The 18,960-nt window shown below is 40.4% G+C and overlaps 1 protein-coding gene across 3 annotated transcripts in view; it reads right to left on the reverse strand.

Moving 5' to 3' along the window:
- The window catches only part of JAM2 (junctional adhesion molecule 2), a 40,472-nt gene that overhangs the window by 16,192 nt on the left and 5,320 nt on the right, over window positions 1–18,960 (reverse strand). The window lies entirely within an intron of this gene.

Raw genomic sequence — 18,960 nt, forward strand, 5'->3', positions numbered from 1 at the left:
TAAAAAATAGTAATCTTTCTCTTTTACAATAGCATGATAATATTTACATGTGAGAAGTTCTATATAAACAGTAGGCGTTGTTTTACACTAGGGTAATGTCTCAGCCTGTTTCTAATTTGGGAGACTTGTATTAATCCCTAAGTGTATTTTCCATTGTATTCTTATTACAAGGCAGGCATGTTTACTGGAGAATACCATGTACAGCTTCTACAGGGTAAAAAAATGCGTGCAGTAATTGGCGGTTACCTCAAATTCTGGTTGAAACGAGAGGGAAAACATTAGTCAACATTTCTATAGTTTTGTATCAAAGAGAAAAAAACCCCATACATTCTTGGATATCTCTTGTATTGGGAATACTGAAATTCCAGAGAGAACAAGTGAAGTAACCACTAGCCCTGTATCAACCCCCACCCAGCTACCTCCTCCCTCATCGCACATCACTACACATCCTCTCTTAAGAGCTGCTCTACTCCCAGGAAAGGACTCCGCTGTGTCCCCTCATGATTCAAAAGCATTCCTCCAAGGCCCAAGAGTCGGTCACAGTTATTCCGATTACTTCATGGTGGGCTACAAGACTACCAAGTGCTTAAGAACAGCTAAATACTGTTGTTTACACTGGTTTGTTTACATTAACTTTTTTCCAAAAGCATCTCAAATTCCCTTTGGTTTAGGACCAGTTTTGAAGACAGCATGGACACTTCTAGTGCAGCCATTTCCTCCACCCGCAGCAGCCAACAGAACAATTGCTACAGAGGGCATGAACAAGAACTGAGCGCCTCTCCCTACCAACAATATTTAGAAACACGGCTTGTTCAAAAGCATAATGTTCTTCTGAATGATAGGAACTAGTCCTGCTTCACTCCTTTTAGTCTAATCCTGCTATTTACCTCTCTCACGTACACAGACCTCCTTTGTTCATCCCTAAAGAATTAATTTCCCTCTCCCCTGCCTAAAGGGGGAAGAGTTGCACACAGCCTAGCAGATGGATGTCCAGTCTTGATCTGAAGACATGAACAGATCAAGAATCTTTTGCTTCTTATTGTTTTCTTTTGACAGCTGATTACTTCTATTGAAGTGTGTGCCTCATTTCTTACTTGAGTGAGTCCATTCGGGCTTTCAGCTACGGGTTCTCACAGCTCTGAGTTAGCATGCTGTTTTCTTTGTATGAAGGTACCATCATAGAATGGTTTGGTTTGGAATGGACCTTTAAAGGTCATGTGGTTGAACTCCCCTGCAATGAGCAGGGTCATCTTCAACTAGATCAGGTTGTTCAAAGACCCATCCAACCTGACGTTGAATATTTCCAGGGATAGGGCATCTACAACCTCTCTGGGCAACCTGTTCCAGTGTTATGCCATCCTCATTGTAAAAAATTTCTTCCTTATATCTAGTCTAAATCTGGCCTCTTTTAGTTTAAAACCATTACCCCTTGTCCTATTGCAACAGGCCGTACTAAAATGTTTGTCCCCATCTTTCTTGTAAGCCCCCTTTAAGTACTAAAAGGTCACAATAAGGTCTCCCTGGAGCCTCCTCTTCTCCAGGCTGAACATCCCCAACTCTTTCAGTCTGTCTTCACAGGAGAAGTGCTCCAGCCCTCCGATCATTTTTGTGGCCCTCCTCTGGACCTGCTCCAACAGGTCCATGTCTTTCTTGTGCTGAGGACCCCAAAGCTGGATGCAGTACTCCAGGTGGGGTCTCACCAGAGCAGAGTAGAGGGACAGAATCACCTCCCTTGACCTGCTAGCCACTGTTCTTTAACTGTGGCCCATGATACGGTTGGCTTTCTGGGCTGCAAGCACACACTGTCTACTCATGTCCAGCTTTTCATCCAACAGTATCTCAAAGTCCTTCTCCTCAGGGCTGCTCTCAATCCCTTCATCAACCCTGTGTCAACTGCACCACTCAGCTTGGTGTCGTCTGCAAACTTGCTGAGGGTGCACTCAATCCCACTGTCTATATCATTGATGAAGATCTTAAACAGTACTCGTCCCATACACCATCATGGCTTTCTTCTCAATTAAAGATCATTCCTTATTGTTCAAGTCTGGCACTACAGAGGGAATTCTCCATCCAAACTGCTCCTACAACCCTTACCCTCCATAATTTTCTAGGTTTTTTCAGCATTCTTTAAAAATACAGATTGCAGTTCTATTGGTATCTGTAACCATTGCCTTGAGTCATGGAGCAACAGTCAGAATAGTTATTTGAGTCCCTGGCACTGTAGCAAAAGTTCAGTTACTCATTCACTGTATCCTGTTGTGATGGCTTGACCTTGGCCAACTGTCAGACACCCACCCAGCCACTCTCTCACTTCCCCTCCTCTAAAATGACAGGGAAGAAAATAAAATTTAAAAGCTCATGGGTCAAGAGAAAGACAGGGAGATCACTTAGTGATTACCACCCAGGCAAAACAGACTCAACTTCAGGAAAATTAATTAAATTTATTGCCAATTAAAAATATAGTAAGTGCAGCAGTTGTGAGGAATAAAGGTTGTGGTCAGTCCATAATAGCTCCCCTCTGCTGCTCCTTCCTCCGCACACTTTTCCCCTGCTCCAGTGTGGGCTCCTCTCCGTGGGCCACAATTACTGTCAGGACCCTGCTCCAACGTGGATCCTCCATGCACTTCACCTTCCTTCAAAGCATATTCACTTGCTCTGGTGTGGGATTCTCCACAGGCTGCAGCGTGGACATCTGCTCCAGCATGGCCCTTCATGCGCTGCAGGACAATACCTGCTCCACAGTGGTTTCTCCACAGGCTGCAGGGGATCCTCCCCTTCTCCCCTCGGTGCCCGCAGGGCTGTTTCTCACACTTTTCCCCTCACAGCCGGGCAGCGCTTTGCCCTTTCTTACACAGGCTTTTTGGAGGTTCCGCCGTGGTGGCTGCGGGGCTGAGCCGTGCCCTGCGGGGGGTCGGTCGGAGCCGGCTGGAACCGGCTGTGTCCGGCTCGGGGCAGCCCCGGCCTCTCCTCACAGAGGCCGCCCTGCAGCCCCCTGCCAGGGCCTGGGCACCTGCACCCCATACCCCTCTATTACTCTTCAGAGTTGCTGCTTTCTAGATGCCTCACCATCCCCTTGCCCGCTTCCAAATGTATGTCCAAATGTATTTCTTGTTTCTAAGAGCATACAGCCTCACACCTGGCAATGTAAAGTGAATTTTCATATATGCACATTACCAAATTTGTGTGCAATCATCCTGTCCTTCATATGTTTTATCATCACCTTTGTGTTACCCTAAAATAGAGCAGAAATTTATAATATGAAAATAAGTAACAAGTGAAGATGACAATTCCAGCAATGCCATTTATGTACCCTTAGAATACTGAAATAGCAAAAAATATTTGCATTACAAATAGTGCTTGGAAATTTTTTTCTACCCCATCAAGAAAGGAAACTTTCCTGCTGAACTTTTAAAAAAGAAATTAAAAAAAACCCAAATGACCCCCCTGCCACTGAAACCAGAGGAAGGAACCACTTCTCCAGAACCTTCCAAAGTAACCGTTACTCCTTGTGGTGGTGCATTCCCCCTCCTGGGCTGTTCTATGATCTCAGGAAATCCCATTAGGCCTTAGCATTTGTGTAATGAGTTGGGTGGTTAAGCATCCCTCGACTGTACCAGGAACTTTTGCATGGCTAAGGCGGGCAGCAGCACTGACCGTACCAAGGACCCCTGTTGCCTGGCGGAGGTGGGGATATGGGAGTAGGAATATTAGTCATCTCCTGACAGCCTTGGAGCATCCCTTATCTGGTTTTGGTTATTCCCTGACAGCCTTGGAGCCTTCCTTATCTGGATCACAGCTCATGTGAAAATGGTACCAGTGCAACTGGAATTCCAGTAATTTGCTGAAGACTAAAGCCAATCATCTCGTGAACCTGTAAACAGCTGTCCTAAGTGAGGCCCTTTGAGCTCTCCTGGACTGCAGCGGGCTGCAACCAGCATCTCTTGCTGGGGGGGACGCCTCTCAGAGCTTGCAAACTCAAGAGTTTGCGAAAATTGGACGACCATCACCAAAAGCTGATGATGGCACCTAGGCTGATATCCTTTGCTCCTTGAGGCTCAACCCTTTGCCCATTGAGAAAAATGCTGAGACAATTGATGTGAACGTGTTCACTGAACTCAAGGGGAACAGGTATACCTTTGCTTCATATATATATATATATATATATATATATATGTATATCTCCCTCTTAGTATCTGTGTGCATGCGTGTGTGAATTAACCCGGGTATCCTATAGCAAGTATAGTATAAATATTGCCTTTTCTAAATCCTATGATTCACCTCAAACTGTGAATGAACCTCAGACTACTCTTACACACATAATTCTTTTAGACGTAAACTGTTGACCAAGTCTGGGACTAGGAGTGGATCCAGGCACCCCTAAGCTCCATCAGGAGTTTAGAAAGCAAGGGGGTCTTCTCCGAACCTCATGACTCAACAGAAGGGTCTCCCCTATCCTTTCACATCCCCGATCTCTGCGCAAGTCATGAAAAATCAATTCTAACTTGATTTTTTCTGGTATGTTTCTGTCTTACCCTTTTGCATCTTCAGTCTCTGTATAAATAATTCTAGTTTTATTCTAACTTGATTTTGTTTCATCCGTGTATTAAGTAACAGAGTGAATCTTGCCATCAAACTCTGAAGTCGAGCTTTTATAAATTCCTATTAAATCATTTTTGTTAATACCCTTGACGGTGATTCTTTAAGCGGTTTAAACCACTCATTTTTGCAACACTCCTACGTATCCATACAGAGTCCATCTCCTTGTTTTTGTCCAAGCTTGGTCTAGAATAAAGCCTGAAGTCATTAAGTCATTTTCTTTTTAATGTATTAAGCCCTATTTAGATTTATGGAAAGAAAATTACCTTTTGACTTTTACCCAAACCACGTTGTTTCTAGAACCAGAAACCACCCCCATATCCTATATGCCAATAGGTAACAAATCATGTTTATCTACTGAAATAACATCTTCCTTCATATGTTCACGATGGGGAGGAACATTTTGTTCTGAGGCTCTGACAGCAGCTAACACTTGATAAGTAGGAAGCATTTCTAGGACTCCAGTGTATGGGTAAAGCAATTTATAAATTATTGGCACATCAACCTTCTCTGTCTGGACACAAAACACGTCAAATGCATGCAATTCACCACTGTATTACATTCATTCTTTCATGGACCTGGAAATTTCTCTCCTCTTTAATACAGTTGTCACGCAGCTCACTGTCATGGTCTAAGTATTCATAAGCTAGAAGCCACAATAAGTAAACATGCTTTATGACTTCCAGGGCAGGATCATGGTACTTACTTCTCACTATGGAAGTTATAACAAAATTACATTGCATACTTTGTATTGGGAGCTTGCAATTGCAGTTTCCATATTTCCCCTTGCATCAAGGGATTTACAGAATACACAAATATCCTGTTATGCAATAAGTACAAAATAAATCAGAAAAAAAGAAAGAAGTTCAACATACACACAGCCCTCCTCCTCACACACACAAAACACACACATAGATGACCCTCTTCAACAAGCAGTAGAGTCTGAACAGTAACTTAAGGTGGTGCAGAGATAGCTGACCAAATTAAAACCATTATATATTCCAATCAATCAGAAAGACAGAAGAGGTCTTTAAAGCCAGAGCATCTTTTCCTTAAAATGTCCTTTTAGAACTGCCTCTGCCAATTACTCAGAGTCCAAGATTTAAGCTTTGGATTTTAATTCACCATATAAAAAGCAATAGTGAAAAGATTACCTATTACTGTACTAGTAAACTTTCTGTTCATCAAATGCTTTTATACAGACTGAAAAAAACCCCTACTCTTACATGTCAGTAACTTCATTTGTTTAGAAGTAAACCCCCAAAATACACACTTTCCATTTGATAATCACTCACACAGCTGTAAACTGATACTACTAGCTGGAGGAATCATTAAGGAAAAGCGTATTAGTCAAACCAAATCAAAGGAAACAGTGTGCCTGGAGGAAATTACATGAGAACAGAATCAAAACAAAGTTATAAGTACAAGAGAAAAAGCAGTCTTGTGGTATGTGTTTTGCCAAGTTCTAAATAGCAGGTGGTCTAGAGCAAAGCCTAACAAAGGATTTCAGAGGATACTGTAAGTTTAGGAAGTTTGATGTCCCAAGAATAAAGCAATAATGAAGCCAGTTCTCTTACTGAAATCCTTGAAAGAGAATAGGAAACCAGACATCTGTTTGGCGTTAGCATCCTTCAAACATGTGACCACCTCAGGATAAATCATCAGCGACATGCTTAGATGATGATGCAGACTTCTCAGCTATGTAACTACCTACCATGAGGTACTTAAACGATACCTAAAGTTTTGCCACAGTCCCATCATCTAAACACTCATGTCTGTTTTGGCTCTCTTGTTGCCATATTTTTTCCTAAGAGAAGTACTCCATAGATTACATAGTCCATAAATGGGGAAGGAGGAGGAGAAGCTATCTACCTTTGGACAGAATTAGTTGTGAAACATCTTAAAAAAAAAAAAAACAACCAAACCACACATCACTAACTCCCATTCTTCTTAGTAGTCTTAAGATGTGGTTGCTAAAACCGAAAGGCTACCAGCGTTGGTCATGATGGAACTGGCATGCTAGACTACGTTAACTCCAACAGTTAACAACAGGCAGCCAGAGCTCAGACCCACCACTCTTCCCAGCCATGTTGCTGTCAGTGGTCAGTGTTTAAGCAGCCTTCATCTTCCATCAGTTCTGCTTGGTAAATGTTAACCTCCAGCAAACATGCTGGAGAGAGATTGGGAGTATTCACACCCTCTGCAGGAGTCTCCTGTGCTGGCCAGAGTCCTTAACCAATCTCCGAAACTGGTGATTTAAGCACCAAAACGTAGCCTGAAGTAACTGGAGTAAACCCAGCTACATTAAGGAAACTTTAACATAAACATGGCATTAAGACTTCAAATTTTGGACAAGGGCTAGAAGAAATTATCCCACATTGTGGGAAAAAAAAGGAAAAAAAAGTTCAACTTCAGTCTTTCAGTTATCTTGAGTTACAAAATTTCTTGAATCTTAAAGAATAATAATAGAACAGGATTTACTTTGGCTAGAGTTTATCCGATTCACAAAAAAAACAACCCTGCATATCTTCAGCCAAAGAAAACAAATAAGGGAGTAGTCTGAAGGGGGGGGGGGTGTCTGCAGGGTCAGAATAATAAACCCATCTAAGCCCAGATGTGGAGAGCAAGTTTGTATTTTAATAGGCATAGTCTGACTGCATAAAGGATGGTAACCTAAGAGAGAAGGCACATTTTCTGGCTGACCAGCTAAAGGGATCTAAAACACAAAAGGAACTTCTCAGCCACGCCCCTTTACTTATGTGGTAGCTGTCAGAAGCACTTCTGTTGTGTTTTTGGAAACTGCTAGACTTAAACACAGCAAGTTTTAGTGTTCAGACCCCGGAGCTGCTGCAGGTCTCTGAGACCTGGTGGTAACACATACAGCTCTTGAGAGTAGCTTAACATGCTGTGAAATATGTGGCAAGATTTTTAGCACTCTTACTGGCTAATTAGGACATAGACCTTGCAGATGTTTTTAATCAAGGAAGAAAACCTAGGGATCCTACACTATGTACGCATGTGCTACCCTACATCAGTGGCAAATGGGAAAAGCTTTTCCAGCAGCTTGAAGAAACTGCTTTTAACAAGGAAGTTAAGTTTTTAGTCCTTACAACTATAAGGAAAACTGTTCCTCAATATGAGCAGATGCACTGCTGGTTTCCCAGCACTACCAAGAAGTTGTTCTAGTGTATCTATACTGGTAGTGTTTTTCAAGCATCAGGAAAAAAACCATATGGCTAGTTATTTTCACTCCTTAGACAGTACTAGAAATGCCGTATCTTCGTCTTGACTCGAGAATGACAGAGATACAGCAGAAGAAGCAGGCTTTTAGATACTCAGAAGGTTTAAAGAATAGGGGGATGCACGGAATAAAAGCACACTGGCAGTGTAACACAGTTTAACTTCTATAGGCAGTGCCTCTTCCATAAGGAGATTTATTAATAATCTCATGAAAAGCCTTGTAATGAACCACAATTTGTGCGCATAGATACCTGCTACCTGTCCCTCCCCTCCTTTTATATAAGCCCTCTCTTAACTCCTGACAGATCTTTTATTCATGGAGAAATGGACTAGGTTTTTGGAGCAAAGGAAGAGCTGGGGTGGTGGGGGGAAGAAAACAGCTAAATCCCGTATTTGGTTTGGCTTCTCTTTTGGAAGAGCAGCTATTACAAAATTTAAATTCCATCTCTGCAGTTGAGTATCTGACGCACACAAAATTGACCTTCCCCCCACCCCCAGTGAAACCAAAATAACTTCCCCAAAACCCGAAGGCATTTTCACCCCTTCCAGCCCAGACTCAGAGCCATACACAATGGAGTCAGCTTCCACTGTGTTTGCTCTCCTGAGCGGAGCTATACATTTGAAGCTGATAACACAGCCAGCATCCAGATGGTAGATTGGTTAGATATATAACATACACATTAAGCATTTTGCTGGGAAGTCAGCAGATACTCTCTCCACCTTCTTTTATTAAAAGATCTCAAATTAAGAGCAAAAGCAGTTTAATAATAATAATAAAAAATCATCTACAGACACTCAAGTAAGACAAACCAGTTAAATTTTAAGGTATCCTGCCTACAGGACCTCTACTGCACCAAAGCAAGGTGTAACCTTAAAGTGTACTTTAGGGTGGTTCCTCCAAACAGAAAAACCTGACTAGCAGTAGGTTGATTCAGAAGAACAAACAAAAAAAAAACAAACCAAAACTTAGGCTAAAATGACAGAGTTTAAATGGCCAAGCTGCTCAAGTTCAATAGTTTTTCTTGGATTTACTACTTATTACATATCCAGAGGTCTAGAGCCTAATGCAAAAAACCGCTATTTTATTTAGATGTAGCATAAAAATAAAAACAATCCTTCACACTCATCTGTTGCTGAAAGTAGGTTTTCATCAGCTTCAGTAACTCTAACTTCATAATGGAAATCACATGAGAAACAGAATGCAGAACTGCATTTTCATCCAGCCAGGAGTTATTTAAACAGGGGAACAGAAGCTTTGCCAGAAAGTGACTTAAGAGCAGGATTTCTACCTGTATTAAAAGCTGGTATTGGATGATCGGAGGAGCTCTCAGTCTCACAGGGGAACGAAGTTCTTGGGTTAAATGCCTCAACTACAGAGCAGACTAGCAAAGACGTTTTCATTTATACTGCTAACCTAAGAATGAGTTAATTCTCAGCTTTGTGTATACTGTTTAGTGCAATCTGTAAGGCTAGCACACCAGCTGATGGTGCCTTTATTCTTAAATTTCAAATTAAGCAAAAAAAAAAAATTCTTGAAAGAAAAAGTAATGAGAGACTGAAGTTTTCAGAACCAATTATCTAAAGTTATCAGTAGTAGTCCTAAGAGTTTAAGATCATGTTAATGATTCCTTTCAGAGCAGAGCCCCAAGGACAGTTGGCCCTGGAAACACAAAACTGGAAGTGCTTGTAGAGGAGAAAGTAGGGAATAAAAATCAAGTGGCATGGGACAAGAAAGGAAGAGATTATTTAGGTCAGCCTTTCTGAAGAAACTGAACACCAAAACACAACTCCAGATAAATGGAACAGCCTCCCAAGTGCTTTCAGCAGTCCCAACAAAAGATTACTGCATGAGACGGTGTGGGAAATTCTGGGGAAAAATAAATTTATAATTTAATTTCTATATAATTAATAATCAAAATGTAAAATTCAATTCCCTTCAAAGTCTGGGGGGGGGGGGGTGCCTCCTCTTTTTCTACTCACACAGAAGAGAGGAACAGTTTCAATTCACAGCTTGCAAAGGTTCAGTGTAGCATAGAGTTCATTCCAACAGAGACAATCCAGAAAGCATATGCTATTAACCAAATAAATATTTATAGCTCACACTTTTACAAGACTCAAAACTCCGCTACTCTTCTTGTCTCCGTGGCAATTCAGAGGGAGCTCCTGAAAATGGGGGATGGGGTTTTAAACTAGTCAGGCTCTCACAAAAAAGTCTATTTTCCAGTCCTGCTCAACATTGGTTTCCACAGCAACTCAGCGGCGGCTCACAAACAGCTTGTAAATGCAGTGCAAGCCTATAGCTGCTTCAGCTGTTGCTTATTTTAAGATGCATCAGGATGCTGACAACTTGTGTCTAGTACCATCGTGTTTCAAAAGACCATGAGAATAGGCTATGGAAGTAGAAGCCCCTTGACACTGCTGTCCCACCCACCTCATATCACACACTACAGCAGTCATCTGAAGAAACATATTTGCAGTTGCATTACTGGGTGTAACAATTCAGCAAAACACTTGCCTGTGCAAATACCTAGAGAAATTGTCATAAAATGATTATTAAATTTACAACCCAAATCTAGGTACCCAGCGCAAACTGGCATGTTCCTCTGAAGTCCACAGTACTAGACTGATTCACATGAACCATAAAGTCAGCCCTGAAACACAAGCAAGTTCGGAAACAAGAAGAAACAAGCGTTCCCCCCACCCCCCCAAAGCCCCCCACAACCATTCTGGCCCACAATTCAAGATAAAGATCTCTGAAATCTCCTACAACGTTTACATGACTTTTGCTGGAATTGCCAAGCAATTTGAAAAGGATAAACACTTTCAAGAAGTCACATCATTTATATACCTACAAATACACATATGACTTAGCTAAAAAAGCCTGAAAACAAATTTAGTTTACTTTCCAACTGTGCCAACCAGCATTAGATACAATTCCAGTAAACACCATATGAAACTGGAGTCCCTGCTCATTCAGAACCAGTGAAGTCTTTCAAGCTCTCTCACTGTAGGATCATGTTTCCAGATGCTAGGAAGAACATCAAGATGCTCCAATTTTAGCATTTCTACAAAGTGCTTTCACTGCAGAGGATGAGTACATATGAGTATGTATTAAGTTCTGGCTTCTAAAGGTATAGGAGTACCTAACTAACCAGATTTGTGCATTGCAAACAGATCCTAAGTAGCAGGTGAGATAGCTAATTTGACCAACTATGCCCAACTGTCTCATTTTCAGCAAAGTGTAATGATCAAAGCCAAGTCAGCATTGTCATCTTATGTCCCCCACTGAAGCAGATGATAAATCTGAAATACATTAATTTAAAAAAAAAAAAAAAATTGTTCTCTCTGAAGCACACATTGACCTAGAATATACTTCTATACTAATATGCAGTGGATGTAAGAATAACTCCTCCTGGTGAGTTTTTAAAAAGGGCGTCACACAGGCTTTCTCCCATTCAATTTTTGCTGATTTTGGGACATACCGTGATGTCATTCTAGCTAGCATGTCCATTAAAAAAACAAAAGTCAGTCTTTCCAAAAACAGTAGGACGCTCTTTAAATACAAATACTCAGCAAGAGCCTTGTGCAATGCTTTGTGAATTTGGGATTTCTGAGATGTTTCCAATAACTGGGGGTGGTGGCAGTATTTTCACTTGAACTTAGCTTTTTAACTTTCTTCCTCCAGACTACAGACCAGATTCTTTGCCAATATGAGCTGGGAACATGATGACCACTTCTCTCCAGGCCAAAAGAATTTGGTGAACCCTTCCTAATAATCCAAATGCAATTGCCAAATTAGCTCATCCCATTTTCATTCACACATGATCTCTTGCACTGCCAAGTTTGCTCAATAGTCTCTTCCTGCCAGAAGTAGCTAACAGTCATGTTTGATGACTATTACTTTCAATCAACATCATAGTTTACAGTACAAATGCATATCTTTAGCCTTAATTCTACAGGCCTTTAATAGATAATTTAGTTCTTTAATACCAAATTTTATAGAAGCACCTTCTGGCACATTTGAACAAGACTGAAGCCACTCCCTCAACTCAATTAAGGCTGATACATATCAAGAGGAGCTAGAACAAAGAGATGTTTTGCAGGCTTAAAGGGGAAGGGGGATTAGAAGAAATCCTCCGGAAGGTAGAGCTAGAACAACAGGTCACAGTATAATAGGTGCCAAGTTTTCCTTAAAGGGGATGAAGAAGGTTTAAAAAAAAACAAAAACAAAAACCAAAACAACTGCACTACATTCTTCATCACATTAAAAGCTACACAAGCGAAACAACATATGGGTATTCAGATTAGAAAACATGAGAACAACAACACTGCAAAGTTACACAGGAAACAGGAATAAACATAATAGATGAACTCTGTGCTTTATTTTTAAATCAAGTGTAAATATTAACTTGGCGATCATCACAGCTTTTCAACAGAAGAGATGTGTTAGGAGCCACATCCTCGAGAATATTTGGGTAAGGATCACTAATGAAACACTCTGCTGCTCTGCATCAGAAGAAGGGAAAGCTCAGTATGTGAGCTAACATTCACAATTCACTGTTTTGCTGCTTCATGTTATAAGATTTGATGATCTTGTCTGCAGGTACTTGAACTAAGAAAGTATCAGCTGTTTCACTCTCACAAAAATGAAACAAAAAGAAAGTCAGCAATTTTGTAATGCTGTAAAACTACAACAAAAAAATAATCCAGGAGACAGAATGATTTGTATGGAAGACAAATAATCCGGTCAGAATTACATAGTCAATCTAGTCACAGTTCAGAGACAGAAATAGTACCAGGAACATGTAGAGCTGGGAATTCTTTAATTATTTTTTTTTTAAATCCATCAGTTGGTTTTTTGGGTGGTTTTTTTTGTTTGTTTTTTATGAACCATACCTGATTAAGGATTCAGCCCCCTGGGTCACTACCTTCCGAAGTGCAACTTCATGCTTAAAAGTCTGGTGGTTAAAATGGCTACATCTGGAACACTCTGCAGTGCAGATATGATATCATCCAAAACCACACATTACATTTCTAGAATCCTTGTTAGAGTCAATAGATCAACACATTTCATGAAACCATGACTCCCAGATAGGCATATATGCTGCTTTAAACTACTGTTTTGCCATCTGCTTTGCCTGCTTCTGCCCATATTCCTTTTATAACCAACTGCTCATGAGATACTGATGCTCTAGAAACTTGTGTGACACTTTTATTGCTTAAACTGAAGTTTCCTTTAGAAATAAGACTAAATAATATCACTTTGAAGGTGTTTGTGCTCCTTCAACTCAGGTCAACTAATTTCAGTTTAAGGATCTCTTTTTAAGAAAGATGACTGAAGAACAGGCTAAGGACTACGCTGGCAAACAGATTATACAGGCAGACGCACATCAGCCTAAGCACTGTGATCACATGGAACGCAAACACAAAATAAGGTCTTCAGAGTTCAGCTCTAAATTCACAGAACAATGTATTTTAGTAGTAAGAGGATCTTGGCACATTTATATATTTATTCGCGCTGTTGTTGCAAGGCTGAGCTTCTTGCAATGAGCCTGGATGGTACAGAGCTAGCATCAGCAGAGCTGAGTGGTCAAGAAATCAAGAAAGGGAACAAGATGGCTTGTTGAATAATAGACTGCTACCAGCATTTCTCTTCTAGAAGAGGAACTCGCCACCAACTAAGTAAAAGTTCAACAGTTCTGCTGAAAGTGCCTTTGTAAAATAAGCCCATAAGCTTTTATGGTTTATGTTTACAAGTGCCAGGTATTGGTTTAGGCCAGATAAGGAACAGGTTCCTTACAAGACAAAATTAATTACTCTTTTACAAGAAAGAGTATCCACTTCAGACCTTACAGATATGCAACTCTTCATAGCCAAGTCTACACATATCTTCTACTTAAATAGGCTGATTTCTTAACTAAGCTCCTTGCCACATTTAGCCATAGCAACTTCCTTGGATACAACCTGCCCACCCAGCACATGTTTCCCATCCCAAGGCAGAGGCAGCTAAAGAACATGGACTGTCTACCCTTCCGTCACCACAATTGACCATCTAAAATAATCAGATTTCATACCACATTTTTATGTGCAAGATTTCAGCAGGGCTCCATAAAGTTATAAGGGATTCAAATGCACCACAATGGTGCAGGATTGCAGCCTTAACAGCAACATGATGCAGTAGCTAATTTTTCTAGTTTTCAGATGATTAGTCCCACCCCAAACCTGAAGGTGTTTAAGCTACTAACATACCTATACTGGACATACTATTTTAAATAGTATGCCTGTAAACAGGGTTACTAGGACTCCAGTCAACTTCTTTATGTACATATTGGACACACAAGCTACACCGTTAGTTTGATTGATATTCTCTCTAGTTACAATTTGTCCCTCTCCTTCTCTTTGTATTCATGCAACGTGAGCTAATTCATCCTCAAAAAGAAAGGCAAATTCCTCCTTACCCCCTCCCAGTATTTCGTTAACTGCTTGCAACGTTTCATTTCTGCTGGAATCCATAGGTACAGCATCGATTCAGTAACGAACAGCAGCTCTGTTCCTTGCCCATCCTGTTCCACCTCCAAGCTCCTCTTTTGCTTTGGGGGTGGAGGGAACGTACAGTGATGTATAAAATCAATTGTTAAGACCCAATAAGATCCAAGTTCAACTTGCTCTCCCTCCCCCCCCAATTACATCAAGTTAAAACCAGTTATGTTCAGAGTTTATCACATGCTAGGCTGATCCTAAATACTGCCTTATTCCAGCTTTCCAAAGTGAAGTGTAAAGCAATCTTTTGGGTTTAGTAGATTGTGATATAGATATTCTGTTCTTTTCAGTTCTATTATTTTACTAGAAGACAAAGTATCTGTCAAAGTTTTACAACATTTTCATAAGGAAATATAAGTTTTCTATGACTTTTTTGTTGGACAGAAGACTAGCTCAAAAAGGTTAGAAAAAAAACTTCTGCACAGCTTTGATGTTCCTTAGAAGACATTAAGTTTGCTTTAACTCAAGAAAAATGTTCTGCACCTGAAAGTCTGTACATACAAGAACTGGCCATCGCCCTTCTCCTTCCCTGTTTACAGAGCTTTCAAAAGCTTTCAATAACCTTTAAATAAGTTTAAATGCTTATAAAGAGACATCACTTCATTCTTCTCTCACAAAAATAAGTGCATTCTCCCAACAGCTGTTTGTGTTAGAAAGCCACTGCACTCCTTGGCAACTGGGCAAAACCTTTGTAGCTCTGTTTTCCCACCCTTCTCCCCCCCTAAAAAAAGGGGGCTAAGAATTTGAATACAGCTGGAAAGCTAAGAGCATCTGTGTGTGGATTGCTACAGTCTTGAGGACTCAGCTAGAGATACAACTGGAACATGAATGAAATAAGAAATAAAGTATGCAGTGACAGGGGAAAAGTAGAGCTGAAAACAATATTTTAGTTAGTCTCTCTACATATGGTGCTGATTCCCTGTTGATAAACAGCTTTCCCAGATGACTTTTATCCCCTAGAACATTATTTATTGAAAGGCTCTGAAGACGAGCGCCAGAAATACGTTAACTTCTGGAAGTACCCCTGAGCCATCGTTTCAACAACACTTAAACTGAACACATAGAAAAACAAGAATCACTTTTACTTTTTATGCCTAATACATTTCAGAAGACTTCTGTATCACTTAATTCAAACAGCAGTAGTTGAGGTCCAGGATGTATGCCTTATTTAGAAAAGGGAAAAAGAAAAAAAAAAGCAATTGACTTACAAATGGAATTATGTAGACCTCTTAGACTGTATGGCAAGTAGCAAAACCATACACTAACAAAGCCCAAAGGGTTGATTCTTGATGTCTAAGCATACTTCCAGTATGGATGCATCTGGTGACTTCTCTCTACCTCCTCTCCCAGGGACCAACTTTGACGTTACCAGTGAATTTGGAGTGTCTGAATTTCTTTGCTTTACTAGTCACTCCAGTATTACAACAGCATCATAAAAATCTCATGAGCCGTTACTACCACCTGGCTGTCCCAACCCTCCCTCTTTTACATTTTCAGATGCTGTATTGCTCTATTTCAATATTGAAATATTGCTTTTCCTTTCAGGAGCCTCTCAAGTGATTATGACATCAGTGAATCACATTACACCAGGGAGGACTGTTATGTTGGTGAACAGAAGGCACCAGCTGCATTCATTGCAAGATACAAAGAATACTCAAATACTGGCTAAAAATAAAACATTTACCTTTTACATAAAAATATTTACTGACATTTAAATGGAAAGCTACTAAGTCTTCTCAGAGGATAAAGACCTTTTCCACACAAACTCTTCCAACATCTAAGCATTACTATTAATGATCTTTTTAATTGGACTTTATGTGGACATTAGAGGAGGGGAAAAAAAAAAAAAAAAAAAGACAGATCCCTTCCCCACCTTCCAAGGAAAACCTTGTGATACATGTTTGTTCTTTAAAGAAAAGCAGGGGGGATGAACAGAGACACAAAAAACCCCCACCCAACCAACAAACCAACAACACACAACAAAAGAGCTCAACCCAGCAACATTTAGCATGCATTTTTGTTTATGAACAGTGCTAAGCAGATACCAGTTATGTCTTCCTTTGATATTCTACTACTTCGGTTTTAGAGATAATCCTCCTTCATTTAATGACTCCTATAGTTAGGAGTTGCAAACATCCGAAACAAGCTGTAGTTGTTTATTTGCAGTGTAAGTCACTGATTAATTATAATCTCCTAAGTCTCAGGCAATGAAATATATGCATTTATCTGTTAGAAGTTACTGAAATTTATACCCTTTTCCAGATCTTGACATATAACCTCTTAATTGGCAAGACATCTTGTTAAAATTTGTTCAATTGAGCAGCAGCATTTAAAGAGTCTTCAGTCATGTCACATTTGTTACAGAAAGCATATATTCTGTTTAGAATTAACTTGCACAACTTGAGTTAACTTAATTAACGCACATACCTTTCACATAGCATGGGTCAGCTAAGTGCTTTATTCTCAGCAGGGCCTGACTTTCCCCCAATCTACATTTTTAAAATGTTCGGGCTCTCAAGCAAGCTTAACACCTTAATTAACACCAGTCAATTAGACCCAGCAAAGCTCTGCAGCGTGAAAACAGCGGCTCGGAACGCCGCAGCCCGACACCACCAAGCGAGCGACACCTCAAGCCAGACCTGCAGGGGCTCCCAGCCAGCAGCCCCCTTCCACAGGTCTTGGCACACCAAAGCCACTGTGCCCTCTCTGGGTTTTCTGTCTTTAGGCAGGGAAGCAGCCTCCCCAAACACAGAAGTACAGCAATTCGTTATTAAATACATGGGACAGCTTGCTTGAAACCCAGTTTCAGAAGTGCTCACCACCACCAGTTTGAACGGTGTCAAAGCTGCAACAAAGCCCTGTCACACTCCCCGAAATCCCAGTCAATATGGCACAAGGGTACAAAGAACAAAAGCCACAAGCAACAAGCCAGATGTTTGAGAGAGAATTTCTCACCTTTGTGGTTGACTAGCTTATAGACTGGAGGAGGGGTAAAAAAATCAGTTTAGGTGGCCCAACAGTCTACAGGTAAAGAACCAATATTTACTTTTTAAGACCATTTTATAGAAACAGAAATGGTACTGGAGCACAAAAGCTAGCCATAACATGCACCTAAACACACACACATTCTACAGATATTTTTACTCATTTTTGACAGTATAGCTACTAGAAGGCTTCAGTTATGAACCAGGGCCTCCAGGGATAGGTACTGTCTATATATTCAAGTGGTAAACTGCTGTCTAACTCACATAATATGTATTCAAACTCTGGTTTTCTGCATATTGTGTCCTCGTATGTTTACAAGTATGCTAAGCACAAACAATTCTCCAACTCTAACCCAGCTCTAGCCAATACACACAAGTCCTTAGCATACCACCCCCAAGAATTTCTCTCAATTCATACTGGGCACTTGCTGCAGGTTGAGATATAATACATAATCATTTTGGTTTCTTTATTATATGAATTTGAGCAAAAGTCACTTCTCAAGAATGCATGTTCCATCATCACCTCCAAGTACTATGCTAGCAGTTTGTGAACAGCAAATAAAGCCCCTATTGTCAACATTATCTGGTACCAAAACAACCCTATAAATACATCGCTTTCCATCCAGATGATAATATGTTTTGTTTCCTTTTGAGTCTGATCCAGTGGTTTGGACAGGCTTGAGAGCATGTTCAACCCTTAAGAAGTTAATCCAAACAAAAGTTATGTAAATATATCTATTGAAACTTCATACCCATAGGGTCTGTCCTTTCCAGCTCAAGTCTGACCATGTCTTACTTTTTTAAACAGCCAGGATCAAGTTGTAGCTATTTCAATGCAAGTTTGATCTTCCCATCTCTTACTGAAAACTCCTAAGTTTTGAACTTGTAAAAAGCAAGCATTCAAAAAGGCTTATTACCAGATTTTTCTATCATGTCTTCCCCGGCAAATAATCTTTGAGAGAAACTGGATGCCTGCTTTAATTCCTATTAACCAGGAGGGGTTTCAGACTTACTGGTGGTTCAACAACTACCGCTGTTCTATTACTTGCTGTTGTTCAGAAATGGCTATTTTCCCCTTCTTCCTTCTCCAAAAGCTCCTTCACCTCCCAGCATGTGTTAGGAACCGACAAGTGAACAGGACCAGATGTTCAGCTGTCAAGCTCACCTTCTGCCTGGTTTAAGGAATTTTATATAAGCATTTGAGTGCTCAACGATACACTGTGAGCATAGAGGTGACATAACTCATTGGAGCCCTCCAGATAAAACGCAGCTTTGGAAATACAGGTGAGTGCAAGCCCTGGCAATTATCCAAATGCTCCTCCACCTTCATTTGCTGTCTCATTCTTTGAAATACATATTCATTTCCCTAAAAAACCCCACAGTATTTAGATGAAGGAAACAAATCATTTGTCTTGATTACAAGACACCATAATATTTGCTTTAAGCTTCCTGTGGTGGAACTACAGCACAATCATGCACACCACTTTCAGGAAGATGACAGGCTTTTCCGCACAAATGTTTTGTTAAAACTGTTAGTTCTTTGTAAAGTACTTGGAATTGGAAAAGACATGCCAGAAAGTAAAACTGTAACAAAGCTAGC

This window comes from Buteo buteo, chromosome 8 (genome assembly GCF_964188355.1).
Source record: "Buteo buteo chromosome 8, bButBut1.hap1.1, whole genome shotgun sequence".
NCBI lineage: Eukaryota > Metazoa > Chordata > Aves > Accipitriformes > Accipitridae > Buteo > Buteo buteo.